This window comes from Pipistrellus kuhlii, unplaced genomic scaffold, assembly GCF_014108245.1.
Source record: "Pipistrellus kuhlii isolate mPipKuh1 unplaced genomic scaffold, mPipKuh1.p scaffold_m20_p_2, whole genome shotgun sequence".
NCBI classification, from domain to species: domain Eukaryota; kingdom Metazoa; phylum Chordata; class Mammalia; order Chiroptera; family Vespertilionidae; genus Pipistrellus; species Pipistrellus kuhlii.
In genome coordinates this window covers 68,058,357-68,079,800 of record NW_023425515.1, presented here as the reverse complement: position 1 = coordinate 68,079,800, position 21,444 = coordinate 68,058,357, and the positions used below count along the sequence as shown (strand labels likewise).

General features: G+C 36.4%; 1 pseudogene; it reads left to right on the top strand.

The window, feature by feature from the left end:
• The first annotated feature begins 6,443 nt into the window (after positions 1-6,443).
• LOC118722963 lies at positions 6,444-19,896 on the top strand (annotated as a pseudogene).
• The last annotated feature ends 1,548 nt before the right edge of the window (positions 19,897-21,444 follow it).

Below are 21,444 nucleotides of genomic sequence, written 5' to 3'. Positions count from 1 at the left end.
CAATTAAGCTCAATTCTCATTATATAACCCATAAAGATATCATCATCTCTTATGCATGTTTCTGGCAAATATTCACATTTTAGAAGTATGGTACAGTGAATGTAATGTGTTTGGTGTTTAATTTTATAACTTGTTGGTTAAAACTGGGTTAAGATTAACTAATGTGTGACTGATTTGTCTTAAATCTGAACATGGAGTAAGTTTTTTACTGTGGACAGTATGTATACTTGGTATCTCTGTGTTAGGTAAGCACATATTTTTGTGTGTACCTTGCTTTTTTCTATACTGATGGATTAGTGTGTGTGTTTACATACTTTGTTGTTTGGATATGGAATGTTATTACTGAGAATATTCCCTTTGAAGCTAGTGGAATTAGTATCCTTGGAAAACGTGAGGAAATTATTAAATAATGTGAGGATATGAAAAACAAGTTTTGTAAGTGAAAGAATCCTGGGCTTTGAAAAGACGGCAGGGAGTGCAGAGAAGAATATGCAAATTAGGTGTGCAGTAACATGAGATTGCCTTAAAAAGCAAAAAATTGAGTTCTGAAAGGGGCTAAGATAGAATATGCAAGCTAATCACTAGCAGTCTAATTGTTAAATACTCACCAAAAATAAATATCCTCATTGAAAATACATGTAATTCAATGCCCAGAACATTGCCTTTTCCATTAATTCAAACTTAAAGCAACCGAATGCTCAGAAAAGTATGATCAATAAAATCTATCTATCTATCTATCTATCATCTATCTATCTATCTATCTTATGGTATACATAGAATAAACAAACTAGTCACATGTAACATGAATAAATGATAATGATGAGAGAAAGAAACCAGACACAAAGCATATATTGTGCTCTTCTGCTTACATAAAATTAAAAACATGGATACTCATCTAGTGTACTAAGAGCCAGGGAAATTTCTCTGGTACAGACAAAATGGGGCATGGAAAATTTGGAAGCCTGTGGAAGACTATAAAAAAAATGAATGATGGGGAGAATGAGTGCAAATGGGTCTGTCTGATAGGGATCCCTGTGAATGAAAATATTGGCTATGAAGGTATACGCATGTGAAGCTGCATTTAATTTTACATGTCTGTACTCTTGCTCAAGTTAAGTTCTTGAGGATACTACACTTTTGGCTTGTTTTAAGTTATTAGTGCTTCACAGGTTCACTATAACATAACATGCCCTTGACTGACTCATAGAAACACACTCTTAGATTTTTCTCTGATAAAACTCTCATCCATTTAAGTCCTCTTCTATTATTTCCTCAAATAGAACACTGTTCTCCTCTGATCTCCTTGCACATGCTCTAGTCCTTTTCAGTGTTTTCCCTTTGAATACATTACTTCCTCTGCTTACCACACTGAAGATGATGCAGAAGTGTTTCAGTTTTTGCACTGAGCAGCCATGTGTTGACTAATGGGCAGAATCACTCAGTTCAACTCTGGGTTCTGTCTACATCCCTACCAACTTTGTGTACTGTTCACCCTTCCTTCCCAGCACCAGTTAGCCTGTCTTTAGAAGGGATGGAGAATACATTATCTAAATAAGAAGCCTTTCATGCTTTCAGGCCTTGAGTCAGGGCCACTGCCTTGTGTCTGTTCTGCAAAGTATCTCCTCTTAAATTCAACTTTGCTGAGCAATTAAATAAAAATAACACAGATATGTACCATGGTTGTTATTTGTGTATTCATCTGTCAGATAAATAAACAGTACGAGTTCAATGCGGCATGTTCAGTGAACATACACAGCCATGTCTTCATGGAAAGTATAAAATGGTTACCATGAAAATATAAAATGCACAGAAATATTCATTGTGTCAATATATGTCATGGATGAGTGGGTTTCCAAAAAATATTATTTTTAAATGGAACAGAGACTGTTATCTCCTTTCTACCCGGACACACAATTACATCAGAGTTATCAATTTCCCTTGAAGGCAGTTCTCACCATGAGATTACATTCATACAATGAAACAAGAATGAAAATTACATGCATCACTAACTGGCATTACCATACAAACCTCCTGTTGTCCAATCCATGATCTTCCGTGTCCATGCTGACTGTGACACAGGCATACTACATTCCTTAAGATCGGGGACATTTTGTTTTAATTGATGGGATCCTAGGAAAGAAAGTTTCAAATATAAAATTAGAATGTGTGTTGGAGGGCCATGAGAGCTAAGATGGCCATCTCATATGGGACCATGTAGACTAAAAGAATGTCTCTGTGTGATATTTCAGAATTTTGTGTGTGGTATGCCTCACTCGTGATGTTTACATGGTGTAACAACATGTGTGGTATTCTTTTTTTGAGCATTTTTTGTGGTATTATTTTGAGGATATAGCATTGTATGTATGTTTGTGTGGAGTTGTATGGTGTTCTGGGATATATATCCCATAAGTAAAAGGGAATGATAAAAGACATGGTGGTTGAAGTGGCTTATGGATTAGAAAGATAATAGATCAATGTTCATTTCCTTTAAGGCATATGAGTTTTCAACTGTTTGGCCTAGAAGGAGGGATTTAAAACAAATTATCTGTCTGATTGCTTACAAATATCTATAGACTTAGTGTGTAATTAGGTGAGTGTGAAGGAATCAAGGTAAGAGTGTACCTTGTAGAGAATGGGAAGACAGATGTAGAATGAAGGCCTGTGGATTTGACTGAAAAAAGTTAAAAGGAGAAATGGGGAGTTACCTTGTATGAAGGAGCACAGATGTGTGAGTGTATGAAGAGGATATCAGTGTGTGTTCACCTGAGGGGCAGGTTCTAAGGAAATTTGCCAACACATATCAGCACTGTTCACTACCTCAGCCACAGCTGTCCCTGTGCTGTTATGCTGGAAATGTGTGCTGAGCGATCTTGCCCTGTACTTGAAGGCACACTCCCTACCTGTCCCTCTGCAGAATCCTTAGTACTAGTCTGTCTGCCCTGAATCCCTTTCCTGTTTCTGATGGGAAAGTGAAATCAGTAGAGACTGGGCTGAGAAGCTGAGCTGCATCTCTTGATCAAGCTCAGATCCCGCCTTTGTATATATTCCTTACCATACTTTTCATGATGGGGAAGATAGGATGATGAAGTGACACAGGAAAAATATTCAGAGGTGGATGTATTTTCTCCTGATGTCTGAGTACAGCCTGGGACCTCCATAAATGATTGTGGCTGAGGTGCATCCTGTTGAATGTTGCTGGGTCCTGGGCAGTGGAATAAAAAAGCACATGGAGATGAGGCATTCTGGGGTTTCTGAGTTAATTGAAAAACTACATGTTGAGTGGACATTACATGCCGGGCACTATTACCTCACATGATAATGGTTCTTATACAAATTAAGATGGATTTCCCATTTAAAATTTAATTTATTCTAAACCCTAAATATATACCTATTAAAACTGTGTTTGGTGGATGTCACTGGGATTGGCTATTTTGTATGTGATATTTCTGTTGATGTGTATGGATTATCATATACTTAGAAGTATGTCTGAGAGACAATATGCATGAAATTAAATGTGGATATCAACTCAATTTTCTCATGAAAATATTGTACCTTTATGGAATATGTGGTGCAAGTTTCATGAAACATTATCTATTTATATTGATATTCTTATTGAGGTACATATATAAAGATATGTAAAAATATATATTTTTTAATAAATTAACTATTCATTGTTCTCATGTCACTGTTCTTGTTTCATTGTTAACAACACTTAATGCTCATTATTTAACTGTTTCAAGAATATTCATCTCTTACAAATGTTTCTGGTAAATATATTATTCATAGTTTAGCAGTGTGCTATAGGGAATGTAATGTGTTTGGTGTTTAAATTTATAATTTATTAGTTAAAATTGTGTTGAGATTAAATAATGTGTGACTAATTTGTTGTTTGGAAATCTGAATATGGGATAAATTTTGTGTGACTGTGGATGATATGTATGCTGTGTTTCTGTGTGTAATTTAAGCACGTATTTATGTGTGTACATTGCTTTTCTTATACTGATAGATTTGTGTGTGTGTGTGTGTGTTACATACAACATAGTTCAGATATGGAATGTTATTACTGAGAATATTCCATTTAAAGATAGTGGAATTAGTGTATTTGTGTAATGTGAGGAAATAATTTAAGAGCATGAGGATGTGAAAATCAGGTGTATTAGAGAAAAAATACCTGTGCTTTAAAAAAGATGGCAGAGAGATGTGTGTGCATATTAGGTGTGCAGTAACATGAGATTGCCTTAGAAAGCAAATGTTGAAAAACTGAGTTCTGAAAGGGCCTGAGATAGAATATGCATGCTAAGCACTAGCAGTCTAACTGTTAAAAATTCACCAAATAAAAATGTCCTTATTGAAAACACATTTAATATAATGCCCAGAACATCATTTTTTCAAGTAATTAGGACAGAAAGCAACCAAATGCTCAGAGAAGTATGATCAATAAAGAAATTATATTCATGCCATGGTATACATAGAATGAACAAACTAAAGTCACATGCAACATGAATAAATGATACAAATATAATGATGAGAAAAAGAAACCAGACACAAAGCCTATATTGTGCCTTTCTGCTTACATAAAAATTGAAAACATGGATACTCATCTAGTGTGCTAAGAGTCAGGGAAATTCCTATGGTACAGACAAAATCGAGCATGGAAAATTTGGAAGCCTGTGGAAGACTATAACAGTGTTAAGGTAGCCCGAGAGAAGGTGGAGTGAGTAAGAAGGGGAAGCGGGGAAAGCCTGGTGAAGACGGGATGGAAACATAAGCCTCTTCCACCATGCTCTTCTTTTTTCTAATTTACAGGGATGTTGATATCTTGGGGTTTTATTTGAAAGCTGTCATGTTAATGATAACAAAGTTTACATCAGCTCTAGTGGCCTGCATATATATATGCTAATTTGTCATATAAGCAAGAAAGAGATCCATTTGTTTATTAGTCACTGAAGACTAATCTACTCTAATAAAGTAGAGATACGTGTTTTTGAAAGGCAAAAAAAGAAAGGGGGGGGGGGACCTGGTACATAATTAGTGGGCAATTATGTCAGGTTAATATCTCTTTTTTCTCCGGATTATTTATGTTCTACATATGTGTAGTGTTCTGTATGTGTGTATATGTGGATAGGTTTGATTGTATTTTTCCATGTCTCCTAGTCTATGTTCAATAACATATATAATATGCACTATTGATTTTTGAAAGTGAAATGAATACAGCCTTTTCCAAAGACCCATTGAAGTTTGCAGAAATAACAAACAAGTTAGAAATATCAGTCCTTGCCCTAACTGGTTTGGCTCAGTGGATAGAGCATCCACCTGCGGACTCAAGGGTCCCAGATTTGATTCAGGTCAAGGGCATGTACCTTGGTTGCAGGCACATAACCAGTGGGGAGTGTGCAGGAGGCAGCTGATGAATGTTTCTCTTTCATTGATGTTTCTAACTTTCTATTCCTCTCCCTTCCTCTCCATAAAAAATTAATGAAATATATATATTTTAAAAGGAATATCAGTCTTCTTTAGGAATGTGAGCTACCATTGGAACTTTGGGGTTGGCTCCATTCCATCTTCCTCCCACCACTCAGCATAGTGGTTACTTGTTTTCTTTCAATCTCCATAGTAACCAAGCTATTTTAGTTTTCCATTTTTCTAGAAAGAGCCAAAACATCTCTTTAATTAAACCATCATTATTAAAAGATGGTGTGTGTGTGTGTGTGTGCATGCACGCCCCATTTTTTTCTTACATTTCAAATAGTAGTTCAACATTTACATCTTCAAACAATACAACTTTACCCATGATTAAATAAATTCTTTCTGAAATTATACTGTAATCCTTATACAACCAGTTTTAAGTGTTCAAAATTTTTTCCCCTCCCCCCCCTTCTTCTTTCTCTTCTCTCTTCTCCTCCTCCTCCACCCTCCCCCTCCTATCTCTTTCTGGATCTCCATCTCTCTCCTACTCCCTGTCTCTGCCTTCATCTCTCCTCCTTTTCCGTCCTTCCTATCCCTCTGTCACTCTCTCCCCACTTATCTCTCTCTCTCTCTCTCTCTCTCTCTCTCTCTCTCTCTCTCTCTCTCTCTCTCTCTCTCCCTCTCTCATTACAACTAGGATTATCTCTCTTTAGAAAATAGTACCTGGTTATCCTATTCCCCACGGATGTGCTTAACACATACTTCTTCAAATCCTTGCTATTTTGATGAAATACTCACTTTCTAGATGTTTTTTCTTTTCTTTATGCTTCATGGTTCAACTATGTAAAGAGTCACTCAAATCAGGCACTTTTCTCCCCCAAACTCTACTCTCAGAAGGTCAGATGATGATGATAAAGAATTAAATTGCAATAAGCACAATTAATATAAACAAACTACAGTTAATAACAAGTCACTTGAGAGACTTTCCCTCTCAGCAAATCACTGTTCTGACCTAGGACACCAAAAGGATAGTTACGATGCAAGTCATCGCTATGGCTTCAGCAGTGTTCCATGACATGGGCATGACATCAGTACATTCCAGGCTCCAGCTAGCATTCATAGGACTGCAGGACTGCCACATCCATGGACCACAGTAATCCCTTTTATCCAATGGAAACTGCCATGAACTTCAGTTTCTTTTAATCCTTTATCCATATCAAATCTAGAGGATTGGAGACTTGAATTAAACAAAGGCAATTATTTTATGTGTCTAGGGCAGTGGTCAGCAAACTCATTAGTCAATAGAGCCAAATATCAACAGTACAACAATTGAAATTTCTTTTGAGAGCCAAATTTTTTAAATATATTTTATTGATTTTTCTTACAGAGAGGAAGGGAGAGTGATAGAGAGCTAGAAACATAGATGAGAGAGAAACATCCATCAGCTGCCTCTTGCACACCCCCTACTAGGGCTGTGCCCACAACCAATGTACATGCCCTTAACTGTAATCAAACCCAGGACCTTTCAGTCCACACACTGACGCTCTACTGGTGAGCCAAACCGGTTTCAGCTTGAGAGCCAAATTTTTTAAACTTAAACTTCTTCTAACACCACTTCTTCAAAACAGACTTGCCCAGGCCATGGTATTTTGTGTAAGAGCCACACTCAAGGGGCCAAAGAGCTGCAAGTAGCTTTGAGCCTCAGTTTGCCGACCACTAGTCTAGGGTAATGGCAGTATTAAATATCCCCAATGGTGAGGCTAAGCAATACCTGAGAAAACTAGGCTTCGAACCATGCTTGTCCCACAGAAACAGTATTGCTATTTATATCATATGGGCAGTACTATTTTACTAATGTACAAACATGATTATATGTGAGGTGCATATTCATGTATGTGTGTGGATTTGAAAATATCATATATTCTCTTACAATTCTCACATTTATGGGATATCCCCAGCTATTAGGAATAATCTTGTATATTTTTACAACAAGCCAATGTCAATTTGCTTCACTTTTCCTTATCATTTCCCCAGAGGCTTTGGAAAAGAGGAAGCCTCTGGTCCTTGTCAAGAATCCTGTTCTTGTCAAGCCCAAAGGTCTCACTCACCAGGCCTCTGTTAGGTCCCACACTATATCTTCTGGAAACAGCTGGGCTCTGTAAAGGGTTTGGACTCTATATAGTTGCTCCATTGTATATCCCACCCACCACAGAATATGCCTCCTCCATTCAGAGCAATATGTATTTATTTCCAAACCTTAGCAATTAGGTTAGAATCAGGCCATTACTTAGCCTTATTTTAAAAAAAATTTCTTTATTGATTAAGGTATCACATATTTGCCCTCAACCACCCATTCCAATCCCCCACCACTCCCCATTCATGTCTCCCCCACTATTGTCCTTGACCACTGGTTAGGCTCATATGTATGCACATAAGTCCTTTGGTTGATCTTTCCCTTTTATCTCCACCCTCCCTTTGAGATCCAACAGTTAGCCTTTTTCAGTCTTCTTTACTTTCAGTAGGCCCTGCTTTTGTGGGTAAAGAACTCTTACCACCTAACCATTGGCAACATTTTTCAGTGCTTGAAATCACACTAACACACTATTAGACAAATGCATAAAGTTAATTTTGTGCTCACAAATGCTCATAATAATGGTCTCAATATTTCTGGATCCCTAATGCTACTGCATTAGTTTCTACTCTTTTGACCAGCATGAAGTTTTGCCTCACTACTTTCAACTATGAATTTTGATGCTTGAAAAAGAGAAAGTTTTGAACATCAGATACAAATTCATTTGTATCCCTGGTTTCACACCCTTGGCTGAGAATGATTTTAAAGCCAAGAATTTACACTTAATCAATAAAGAAATAAAAAAAAAGAATTTACACAAGAAAAAATCACGTTGGTGGCCAGTATGATATGTACACATTAGTGGTTAATCAATGCTATTGTCCTCAGCTCCATTAATTTTTAATATACTAAAGTTAAGGACTAAGTATTTCTCTATAATAAGCAATCAATAAAATCAAGTTAAATTTTTTAAAATATAACGAAGAAAGGAATAAAAACTATGCTTTTGACTTGAGTCTCAAGATTTACTGTGAAATGTAGGGAAATGATGAAATATTTGATTTACAGCAGAGATGCTAAAAGCTTTGTTAATTTGCAAAGGACAATGTGAAGACAATTTACCAATTTGACACCTAAGTCTGGGTCAGATTCTGACCTTCCAAATGACACTAGTAGAGAATATAACAAATACTTGAGGTAAATATAAGCTTTTCGAAATAAGGGGTAATAGACTAAAAGAGATTTTAATTTGACCCCCCATAGTGAAAGGTTAGCTACTTAAAATAGTTTGTCAAACATTAAACTTAACTGCTTTAATTTTACCCTCTTGAGACTGAACATAAAAACCCACCATATAGAAACCAGCTTTATTTGAGATTCATAAATTTTGCATTTTACAAATTATTAGAATAATGTATTCCTAAACACCTATGGAAAAAATACACTAGTAACAAGAAAATTATCCACAAGTAAAGCAGCACTGATTTTAAAAATAATATATTATTCAAACCAAATTAGTCTGCAATGGGTTCATTCCTTTGCAAAGAAAGATGTTTGTGAAATAGTAAGGACCTTGTTTTTACAGATATTGAAGTTTAAAAGAAATCAGATTGAATTGCATTGGTAACCTCCATTTTCAGAATATTAACCTCAAAACCATATGTACAAATAGCCCTTATTTTAGTCACACAAGTACAAAAAATATCTTTAAAAAATTAAACTTGGGCCGAAACCAGTTTGGCTTAGTGGATAGAGCGTCAGTCTGCATACTGAAAGATCCCAGGTTCGATTCAGGTCAAGGGAATGTACATTGGATGCAGGCACATCCCCAGTAGGGGGTTTGCAGGAGGCAGCTGGTCCATGTTTCTCTCTCTCTCATCAAGGATTCTAGCTCTCTATCCCTCTCTCTTCCTCTCTGTAAAAAATAAAAATATATTTTAAAAAATTAAACTTGGTAAATATTTATAGAATCTTATCTAGGATTTAAAGGATGTAAAAACATATATGTGTATATATAAAAAGTAACTTGTGGTTTGTAATTTCATATTATAGAGGTTTATTTATTTAATTATTTTTTTAATGTTCTTTATTGATTTAAGAGAGAAGAAGAGAGAAAGACATTGATTCAAGAGAGAAAAATCCAATGGCTGCCTCCTGCATGCCTCCATTGGAAATCAAGCCTGCAACCTAGTCACTTGCCTTGGCTGTGAATTGAACAAGCCCATTTTGGGTACATGGGATGACATCCAACGAACTGAGACACATCTGCCAGGGCATATAGAGGTTTATTTTTTTTAAGTCTATTTAACTTTATGGTACAACTAGAGGATAACCAGCATTCTAAGAACCTTTTAAGCCCTGGAAGTTTTTTCTCAGTGGTTGGAGCATTGGCCCTCAGACCAAAGGGTTAGGTCCTAGAGCATGTATCTTGATTGCAGGCTCAATCCTCAGTAAGCATGTATGCTGGAGACAACCAATCACTGTGCCTCTCTCAGATTGATGCTTCTTTCGTTTTCCCACTCCACTATCTCTCTAAAAAATAAAATAATAAAATAAAATAAAATAAAATAAAACAAAACAAAACAAAATATAATAAGATAATAAAATAAAATAAACAGAAAAAAATGTCCTCAAATGAGGATAAGAAAGAAAGAAAGAAATAGAGAGAGAAAAAGAGAGAGAGAGAAAGGAAGAAAAATAAACTGTTGCTCTAACCAGTTTTCCTCAGTGGATAGAACATTGGCTTGTAGACTGAAAGGTCCCAGGTTCAATTCTGGTTAAGCAATGTACCTGGGTTGCAGGCACATCCCCAGTAGGAGGTGTGCAGAAGGCAGCTGATTGATGTTTCTAACTCTCTATTCCTCTCCCTTCCTCTCTGTAAAAAATCAATTTTATTATATAGTGATATATATATATATATATATATATATATATATATATATATAATATATATATAATAAAATATACTAAAAACATTAAATTAAAAAAAAAAGAAACTGTTAAAAGTATGGGAACATTTTATGTTTTACTCTATTTACAAGATAAATATTTAGTTGTCACACATTCATTACTGCTGACAGAAGACACAAGTTTCTGACACAGGGACAAAAGATGTTATTTCTCGTGTCCCAGAAGCCAGAGGATCATGGTAGTCATATTTGCTCAAAGACAGATATTACACTTGCTGAAGGTTTGCATTAGAGGTGAATCAGCTCCTGAATCCCAGGTCCTCTTATTAGTCATAGCAGCAGTTCATTGGAGATGATAAGGCTCTTGGTACACACACAATACATTTGGAGCTTACTATGGGTCAAGCTCTCAATAAATAGCTTTCAGCTATTATCTGATGAAATTTATGTAATAAGATTAAAAAATAAGTTGTATTGATGTTTCCAAAGGAGATGATAGAGATGATAGAAGTTAAGCAATTGGAGCTTACTTACCTTGAGCCCCAGAGACAATGAATTCTAGATCCCTGGTTCTAGAGCTCATAGTTGTAATCACACTGCTAAACCCCCTTTTCCATGATAAAGTTACTCCTAATCTGGGTACTCTGAGAGACAATTGGTAAAACTTCTTCTGAAGAGCCCTAAAAGTACAGCTAATGATCTCTAACTGTGATTACATAAGATTGACAAAATTTGCTATTTTATTTGATTGTAATGAGAATTATGTGTAAAGATAGATTATACATATTGCCATGAAAGAATATGTAATATTTTCAAGTCATTTAGGTCACAGTAATTCTTGGTCCAGCAACATCACCTGGCAAATTCCAGGCACCACCACCACCAAGGAATCACAAACTCTGAAAATGTGTGCAGGCAAAGTGTTTTAACAGCTCTCCTGCTGATTGTGATACATGCTAAGAATGACTTCTGGGGAATATTTTAGCTGGCTTCCAAATCAGGGCAACAAAAACAGCTTGAAATGGGGAAGGGATATATTATGAAAATGGATTGAAACAATCTATAAAAAATGGTTGCTATTAGTTCTCTTCTAAATACTTAAAAAATATTCTGATACCTACACGTTTTCCTTCATTGAAGATTTGAAGACTTTTATCATTTTTTTTCTAAAGAATTTAAACAGCAGGAAAGAAAATTTCTACAAATGTGAATTAAAACTGTTCTTTAAATTGAAAGAAGCAATTCTTACTTACTTCATAGTGAGGACCACCAATCAACAAATCCTGCTAATAGTCACAGAGATTCCAATTGGCTTTTTATGCTTCACTTTAAAACTTTGTATGAGCCAAACTATAAATTAAAATTAAATAATAAAGACATTTATTTTCAATCAAAGACTCAAATACACTATTTCTCAGAAAACTCCAAGAGGTTTTACTCCACTAAAACAAGGAAGTAGACCAAAGGAAGAGGAAGACCTGAGATCCATTGAGTAGACCTTTCAATAAGAGTAGAAAAAGTATATTCAATAAGTATATTGGTGCAGAAGACTTAGCAAGTAAATATTATGATTATTTCTCTAAGGGGGATGACTATAGCTAAAAATTCTCCAAGGAAAAAATGGAATTGATAATCTAATGTAATTTGAAAGTGGCATTCAAATAAGTTTTATATTACTGCTAAATAATTGGACATCAAACTAGAAATGGGAGTGGGAGATGGCTCCAGACAGCAATACTTCTTTTCACAGTCAGATATTTTCTGGGCACTTTTCTCCGTTCTGGTGCTCTGGGATGGCCATCCCAGCTTGAGTGTAGACCCCCGTGTTCTCAGTGGGAACTGCCCAAAGCTGAAATATTCCTCCACAGCTCTGTCTGTGGATCCCAGCCAGCTTTTTGTGCCTCTGCACTTCCTATCAGTATCTATGAGGTGTTCACTTTCCATCTTTGGTTTACAGAGTTCTCTCCTGCTAGTCTTCAGTTGATTATTCAGGATAATTTTTCTATGTTTTAGTTGTAATTGCAGTTTGGTCCTGGGAAAGTGTCAGTGTAGCTTCCACTTACTCCTCCAACATTTTGCAACTTGATGTTTGTCTGTTGAGTTTGATTATGATTTTATGTTTTCAAACAGAGTGTTTTGATTTCACAAAGTAAACTTTATGAATCTTTCATTTATTGTTCCTAGATTTATATTCATAATTTGATTTTTATGTTCCTTGGTTAAAAGTCAATATATCTAGTATATTCTTTTTGGGCTACCATTTTCTTTAATTCCTTTTATTTTTTATTTTTTAAATTCTTTATTGTTGAAGAAATGTTTGCCTTTTAAAGCAAGTGGTGGTCTGGGGTATTGATCTAATTTTATTTTTTATTCTCCAAATAGTGTTTTGGTTTGTTGTTTTTTTTCTTCAGTTTCTTTAATTTAATTTACTTTGATGCTCACCATTTACTTAGTAATTGGTCAAGTCTCCACCATTGGTTTAACATTGTTATCATAGACTAAATTTTATACTCATTTAGGTCTAATTCTAGGTTTTTCTTAGTCCATTGTAGCTTGCTTTCTTGATCTCTATATGTCTTTAAATGCTGAAAAGCTGCTTGAATATAAAAGCTGTGTAGTAGACTTTAATGCTTCATAAGATTACATTCCTTCTACTGATGTTGCCTCACTTCCCTTCCCACCTTCAGGGGACTATTAGCTCTTCTTCCTGTTATTTTTTCATGTGTACAGTGGTGCCTCGCATAAAGAACGCCTCGCACAGCGAACGCTGCACACAACGAACTTCATATCATGATTCATACAAGGAACTTCGTTTCACACAACGAAGTCGCCCGAGTTTCCACGACCGCTTTGCCCGAGCTTCCACGACTGCTTTGCTGGAGCTTCCACGATCGCTGCCGATGTATTGCATCCTTCCGCGCAGGCACTGCAGGCAGTCGTTAGTCACTGCGCTTAACTTAAGCACGTATCGCGGCAATCGTTCTTCATTACGAATTAAATCATGCACGTATCACGGCAGTCGTCCTTTTAAGTTAAACTCAATATTTTTTTTATATCATGGCTTCTAAAAAAAGCAGGAAGGTGATTTCTGTTGAAATGAAACAGGACAATGCTCAAAGGGAAGCGTCATCTGATAACGAGGAGCAACAATCAAACAATCAACCAATCCCAACTGCTGACATCAAGAACATCCTGGTCAAATGGAAAGCAGTTCAGTTTACCAATGCCCACTATCCGGATTCAGCTGAAGCAAACAGGATCAACGACCTTTACTCCGATACTCTTGTCCGTTATTTCCGGCAGATGTTGGAGAAAAGAGAAAAACAAACGACTTTGGACAGGTTTTTCATGAAACCATCGGCCAAAAAGCAGAAAATGGATGAAGATGTGCAAGATTCGGTAGACTCTACTTAGTCTGTCTTAAAATTAAAAAAATGTGTTTTTTTTTTAAAAATTATGTTTTTAGATGTATCTAAATAAAAATAATAACAAAAATTTATCTTTTTTTATGTCATCTTAGCATATTTTATGCTACAGAACGAATTATTTTTTTTAACATGTATTGTTATGGGAAAACGCGTTTCACATAACGAACTTTTCGCATAACAAACTTGCTCCTGGAACTGATTAAGTTCGTTGTGTGAGGCACCACTGTACTTTAGAATCAATTATTTTTTATAGAGAACAAAATTAAAACAAAAAAGATTTGTTTGGTATTCAATTTGGATTGTCTTATATTTTTATCTTATAATTTAGAGAACTGATATTTTTATGATACTGAAGTCATTAATATATAGTATTTTTTCACTAGTTAAATCTACTTTTGAGACTGTCTTAATGTTATTTACTAAAGGATTATATTTTCCTTGTCAGTCTTAGATTTAGACATTATTGTAAATGGACTTTTCCTATTATAACTTCTAGTGGGTGTATTTAAGGTTTAGATGTGAAGGCAATTGATTATTATTTTTTAAAGCTGTAATTATAGTAATACCACATGTTCAAAAATAGTTGAGATTTAATTTCATTATTTTTGAAATCTTTAAAAAGTTCATCCTGAAAAAAAATAAATAAAAAGTTCATCCTGTACTACCAGATATTTTTCAATAAAGAAATAATTAGGTACCTAGAAACATGTTGATGCTCTTGGTCTAACTTTAAACTATTTTGATGGGATAAAAGCTACATTTATTCTAAGGTTTTATGGTTAAATTATTCCTTTTTTCTCTATTTAGACAAGACAATTCTAATAGTTTAATCAATGTGCACTGGTTTATGAGGTTTTCCTCCTGGCTATTAGGTAAAGGCATTTTTCATGCAAAGTGACCATGGCAACAGAGAGGGGAGAACTAATTCATGATCTCAACAACATGGATTACTGTACTTCTCAACAAGGCTGATTGGTTTAATGCACTGCTAAATGCCCCACCCATCCTATGTACAGTGGAGACTAGCAATGCTGAAATAATTCTATTTTGCAGTGAGAAAACTATTCTTATAACTGATATCAGGTTGATTATATTGGATCAGACACTGTTTTATCTGGTCTTTTCAGGGTTTGATATTTTTCCTACCCTTGATTATTTGTCATATGTATTCCTTTATTAGTACTCAACTGAATATTTAAGAGGGACTCTCTACAGATCTCTAAGTAAAACTCTGGGTAACTCTCTTGTTTTTGCTAAGTCTTACAAGTTCTTTGTTCATTGGATATCTTGGGCTCCCAGCTCTGTCTTCACAATTTAGGAAATCCTGAAAGCTCTACCTGTGTGTTGGCCATTATATTTCCTCTATGTTGTAGGATGGAGCAGTAGACAGAACTTTCTGTCTCTCTAGAATGACCATTTTTTTCACTACCTGATGCTTTGTGTGCTATTATTTCATATATTTTGTTTGTAAAAATAAAATTGCATAATTATTGATGGCATATTTTTTATAGATACAATAAATTATTATTTAATCTAGATACAAAAATTATTATTCTCTTTCAATTTTGAAAGATTCATCTACATCTCTTCTTCTGATTAATTTGTTACTAATTATTTAATCTTATAATATTTAAATTCATGACCATATGGCAAAATTATTAATCACTGTCCAAAATATATACTATAGATCTATCTGGCCCTTTATATATTTATACTAAGTGACAACAAAATATATTGCTTTAAATTCTTACTGGGAGGATACTCTTTACCATTATATTTAAGGACCATACCTGAAAGTGACTATATTACTTTGAAAATCTACTTCTGACTGGTACCAGAAGGTTGGGCAAATCCATCTATGTTGGGCAAAATAATGGCCACCAAAGATATCCACATGCTAATGTCTGGAACTTTGGAATATTTTATTATGTTATATGGCAAGTGAGGCTTAAAGTGGAAGATAGAATTATGTTGTCTAAGCAGCTGACCTTGAAGTGAATAAATTACCTTAGATTGCCTAAGTTGGCTCAATGTAATAATAACAGTCCTTTTAAGAGAAAAAGTGAGGCCAGGAGGTCAGAGAGATTTGAAGACACTATGCTGTTCTTCTGGCTTTGAAGATAGGTCTGGAAAAGGCAAATAAACACATTTTTGCCTACTTCCTCCAGAAGGAAGGCAGCCCCACTGAACAGCTTGATTTCTAGGCCAGTAATAACCATTTGGTACTTCTAACACCAGAGCTGTAAGATAACAAATTTTAATTGCTTTATACCACTAAGAAAATAGAGGCTAATATGTCATTCTTTCCCTTTGCTAACTAATCATAGCAATCATCCCATGAGATATAAGAATTAATTGAGGGAGAAATGGTTAGAAATATGAAGAACTTGCTCATGAAATTTACTTGAGTTTACATAACTATTCAGGTCTCATATCAAATATACAAATTCTTTAAGAATGAGCATTGCTGTTATCACTGAAAATTATGATTTATGTGGGTTATAAAAGATCCAGTTAATAAAATTAAAATCAAGGATCCTGGTTATTTGTTATCCCAAGGTTAATAATCAGTGTCTACCAATGTCCTATAGCAAAGCAAAAGTTTTTCTCAAGTAATTATATTTAATTCCAAAAGAAGGATATATTTACCTCAACACCTTGAGCTACTGTACTACAGTTCTCTTAGTGGGACTTTTTAGAACTCAATACAGCAAGCTACATGCTATTTCAGCCAAGCAAAAGAAGGAAGCATAACATAAACCACCATGCCGAAACGGGTTTGGTTCAGCGGTAGAGCGTCAGTCTGCGGACTGAAGGGTCCCAGGTTCGATTCCGGTCAAGGGCATGTACATTGGTTGCGGGCACATCCCTGGTAGGGGGTGTGCAAGAGGCAGCTGGTCGATGTCTCTCTCTCAACGACGTTTCTAGCTCTCTTTCTCTCTCCCTTCTTCTCTATAAAAAACCAATAAAATATATTTAAAAAAAAAAAAACCACCATAAAATATTTTGACTTTTTAAAGTTCAGTATTTCTACCCAGAAACCTGGAACCTAGAAAATAAATCTAGTTTTTCTCATCCTCGAGAAAGAGAAAACACTAAAATTAGGTGATAGATTTGACAGGTAAAAGGGTCTCATAAGAAACCCCACTCCTATAAACCTATATATTGTACTACATATTGAAAAAAAGATTTCCCAATTTACAGAGTTCATTACATACTTTTCATTAAATTTATTTACCATAATAACCTTTATACATGGTCACTAATACAATGAAATAGTAAAGAACAGGATATGATGAAATGGCAATAAAATTGTAGCTACATAGATAAGGAATGCTATTTATTCATCTTTAAAAAATATCTAAGCAAATTTGAGTTCATTTGTGCTTTTGAACTAGCAACTGTACAATAAAAAAATACACATATCTTATGGCTTTCTAGACATTTTTCCAATTAAAAAACAAGTTTGTTAGATATTTTATAAAATGCAAAAACTTTATATTAGAAAAATAATCAAAGTACTCTTTAGAGGAAACAACTAAGTGGAAAAGGAAGTAAATTGTATAAACTAAAAATTATTTGGATAATCTCCTGGGATTCAGTGTAGAGATTACATGAGAATAAACAATTCTCTGATATAACCTGGTATATTTTTGAGAACTAGAATAATGATAATAAATTACATATTTGAGCATGAGTATAATTTTACAAACATTCACACTGTTTTTAAATTAGAACCCTGTTGTTTTACCCAATCATTCTGTGTCTACATTGTATTTTCTAATTTTTAATGAATAATTTCAGAACAAGACTGCCCTTCTTAAACATTCACCATGGCATGAAAACTTAATGGTCTCAATAAATTATAAATACTATTAATTATAAATTATTCAAATGTTGATAAATGTTGAATCTTTGTCATATTAAAAACTTTAAATTATTATTTGCTTATTTACAAATATCTAAACCAACAGTTCTCAGAGAAAAGCATTTATATCACACCACAGCCATCTCTAATCTTGAAGCTATTTAGTTGACTTAGCACAAATTATAATAACAATTAGGTTATTTAAAAGTTTAAACAAAGCGCAATGTTTTAAAAATGCTGCAAATCTTTTGTAACTGAAAAGGGAAGATCAGAGAAAGGCTTAACAGACTGTAACACTTGAGAGAAGCACATTTTAAAATATATATATTTTTGTTGATTTGAAAGAGGAAGGAAGACAGAGAAAGATATAGAAACATCAGTTATGAGAGAGAATCATTGATTGCCTGCCTCCTGCACTCTCTACAACCCAGGTATGTGCCCTGATCAGGAATCCAATCATGACCTCCTGGATCACAAGTTGACTCTCAACCACTGCCATGCCAACTGGGCCAGAAGCACACGTTTTAAGCAAGAAATTATGAATAGTTAATAATAGTTAAATATTTAATTAAATACATGGTAACAGTATGAAAAATACAGAAAAAAATAAGAAGAGTAACTCTTTGGTTTACAGAGAAAATATAAAACAGTAAATGGGTGATATCTACACTAATAAAAGAGAAAGATGCTAATTGACCATAACTTCCCTGCACCCAAAGCCAATCAGGAGTGATATGTAAGTGACCCCAACTAAGATAGTGGGTAAATTTGTATATGCAGGCAGAGCAGGCTGCCATGGACCCAGCAGGCCCGGTGGGCAGGGCCTGATGTCACCCACAAGATCCAGGTGTCAATAGTGTCCAGGCAGGCTCTGCAGGCTTTGATCGGGACCTGGCCTAACATTGCTTGTGGGGTCCAAGGGGCAATTAGGACTGGGCAGGCAGCATGGACAGGCTTGATGCTGCCCTCAGGTCAAGGGGGTGATTGGGACTACTAGGCAGTTCCAGCAGTCTGCTTCTGACGCTGTCCACGGGGTCCAGGCAGTGATCAGGACCAAGCAGGTGGCATAGACAGTGCCTGAAGTTGCCTGCTGGTCTGTAGGCGGGGGTGACCAGGGTCTCCGGGATCACTGTCTGCCCCGGGCCGCCTGAGGACACCTGTGGAGCAGGCCAGGGCTGAACATTTTAATGAAAATTCTATGCCTATGCCCAGCTCCACTGCACCCTGTCCCTGGAGAGGAGAAAGAAGTGGGCAGTTAGGAGGCATTGGGGCTCCAAAGTGGCTGGGAACAACCTGCAGGTGAGCTACCAAGAAGAGGTGCTGAACCATGAGGACGCAGAAGGCTGGCTGATGTAGGTGAGCAAAGGTGCAGATGAGGTGGCTTTTGCCAGCACTGAGCTGGAAAAGTGCATCGAATGCCTGATACAAAATCGCCTTTCTGAAGAAGGTGCAGGTCCAGTATGCTCAGATCTCCATGGAGATGGATGTGTTCTCCAAGTCCAACCTCTCTGCAGTGTTCAAGGACATCCACACCCACTAGAAAAAGCTGGCTACCAAGAACATGCAGAATGCCAAAGAATGGTACAAGAGCCACTTCACCATGCTGTCAGAGAGCGCTGCCAAGAACACCTACATGGTGCATGCTGCCAAAGATGAGGTGTCTGAGAGCTGCCGTCTGCTTAAGGCCAAGACTCTGGAAATGGAAGCAAGCTGGGGCATGAAGGAAGTTCTGGGAAAGCAGCTGTGAGAGCTGGAAGATAAGCAGAACTCTGACGTTAGTGCTATGCAGGACACAATCAACAAATTAGAAAATGAGTTGAGAACCACAGAGAGTGAAATGGCGGGATATTTAAAAGAATACCGGGACCTCTTCAATATATTGAAAGTTTTGGACATTGACATTGCAGCTTACAGGAAACTCTTGGAAGGTGAGGAGACCTGGATCAGTTTCACCAGCGTGGGAAGCATAGCCAGTGGCTACTCCCAGAGTTCCCAGGTCTCTGGTGATCTGCCTACGGTGGTTTACAGACTAGCTCCTGCTTGATGTCTGCTCACTCCTTCCCTTCTTAATACGTCCAGGAGGAGACCATTGAGGCTGCAAAAACCAAGGAGGCTAAGGATGAACTCCCTTCTGAAGGAGAAGCTGAAGAGGAGAAGAAGGAGAAGAAAAAGGCCGAGAAAGAGTAAGGAGAGGAAGAGAAAGAAAATGCGTGAAGTATATATCCTCATAGAGTAATACTGGTACATATGTTATAGTTATGGCAGGATGTCATATCCTATCTATATTAATAAAAGGGTAATATGATAATTAGACCTGTGAGACCTTCCAGATGTCCTTCTGGACAAAGCCATGACGGCAGGGCCAAGGCAGAAGGGGTTATGGGTGATCAGGCAAGGAGGGAAGGTAAGTTGGGTGTGATCAGGCTGGTGGGGGGTGCAGTTGGGTGCAAGCAGGCCATCAGGAAGAGTGGTAAGGGGAGATCAAGAAGGCAGACAGATGCGTGGTTAGGAGCCAGTAGTACCACATTGCGAGGGGTTTGTCCCACTGCAGGTTTAGGCCCGATCCCACAGAGGTCCCAGATTGGAGAGGATGCAGGCCCAAGCTGAGGGACACCCCGCAACACTGTGCACTAATTTTGTGCACAGGGACACTAGTTAAATATAACCAAAAGTTATTAACTAAGACTTTGTTGTCTTTCCCACATAGGATATTTTGGCTAAGATTTGTCTTGTACAGCCTGCAGCAGGCTAGATATGAAAAGATTATAGCTCAGACAAGTAAGGAAACTAGAGTTAAAGTTTCTTAAATTTAAGACATGCAGATGAGTCCACATTATTGGAGAGATACTTAATATAAAAAACAACAACATCATCAAAATAGCTTATAAACATGTGAAAATGTGCTCCGTATTTATAATCATGCGAATGGAAAATATAACTAGGAAATACCACTTAATTCCAACTAATACACTAATTCAAAAGAATATAGGCACCCCTGCATTCATTACAGCATTACTTACCAAGGTTGGCTCCCCAAGATTACCCAGTAAAGTTAACATTCAGATTTGAAGGGCAGATAAAAAGCTTCGCAGATCAGGAAAAGCTAAAGGAGTACATTACCACAAAACCAGTATTATATGAAATACTAAAAGGTGTTCTTTAAAAAAAGGAAAAAATAAGAAAAAAGTAAAGATAAAAATTATGAACAACAAATATATATCTATCAACAAGTGAATCTAAAAGTCAAGTGAATTAAAAACTTGAGGAACAGAATAAACTGGTGAATATAATAGAAACAGGGGCATAGAATGTGAGGGGATTGATAATTCTCAGGGGGAAAGGGGTGTTTGTGTGGGGGTATGGGAAGAGACTGGACAAAAAATCATATATTAAATGTGCATATATAGTAGAAGTCTGATACAGTAAATTTGTGCATAGGTGTGGGTGTCCCTCAGCCTAGCCTGCACCCTCTCCAATCTGGGACCCCTTGTGGGATGTCCAACAGTCTGACTAAATGGGTAGTCGGACATCCCTCTCACAATCCAGGACTACTGGCTCTCAAATGCTTACCTGCCTACCTTCTTGATTGCCCCTAACCACTTTTGACTGCCAGCCTGATCATCCCATAACCACTCCTCTGCCTGCCTAATTGATACCTAACTGCTCCCTGACAACCTGTTTTCCCCTAACTTCCCTCCCCTGAAGGCCTGATCCCCCACAACTGTCCTTCCCTGCAGGCCCTGGTCACACCTAACTGCTCTC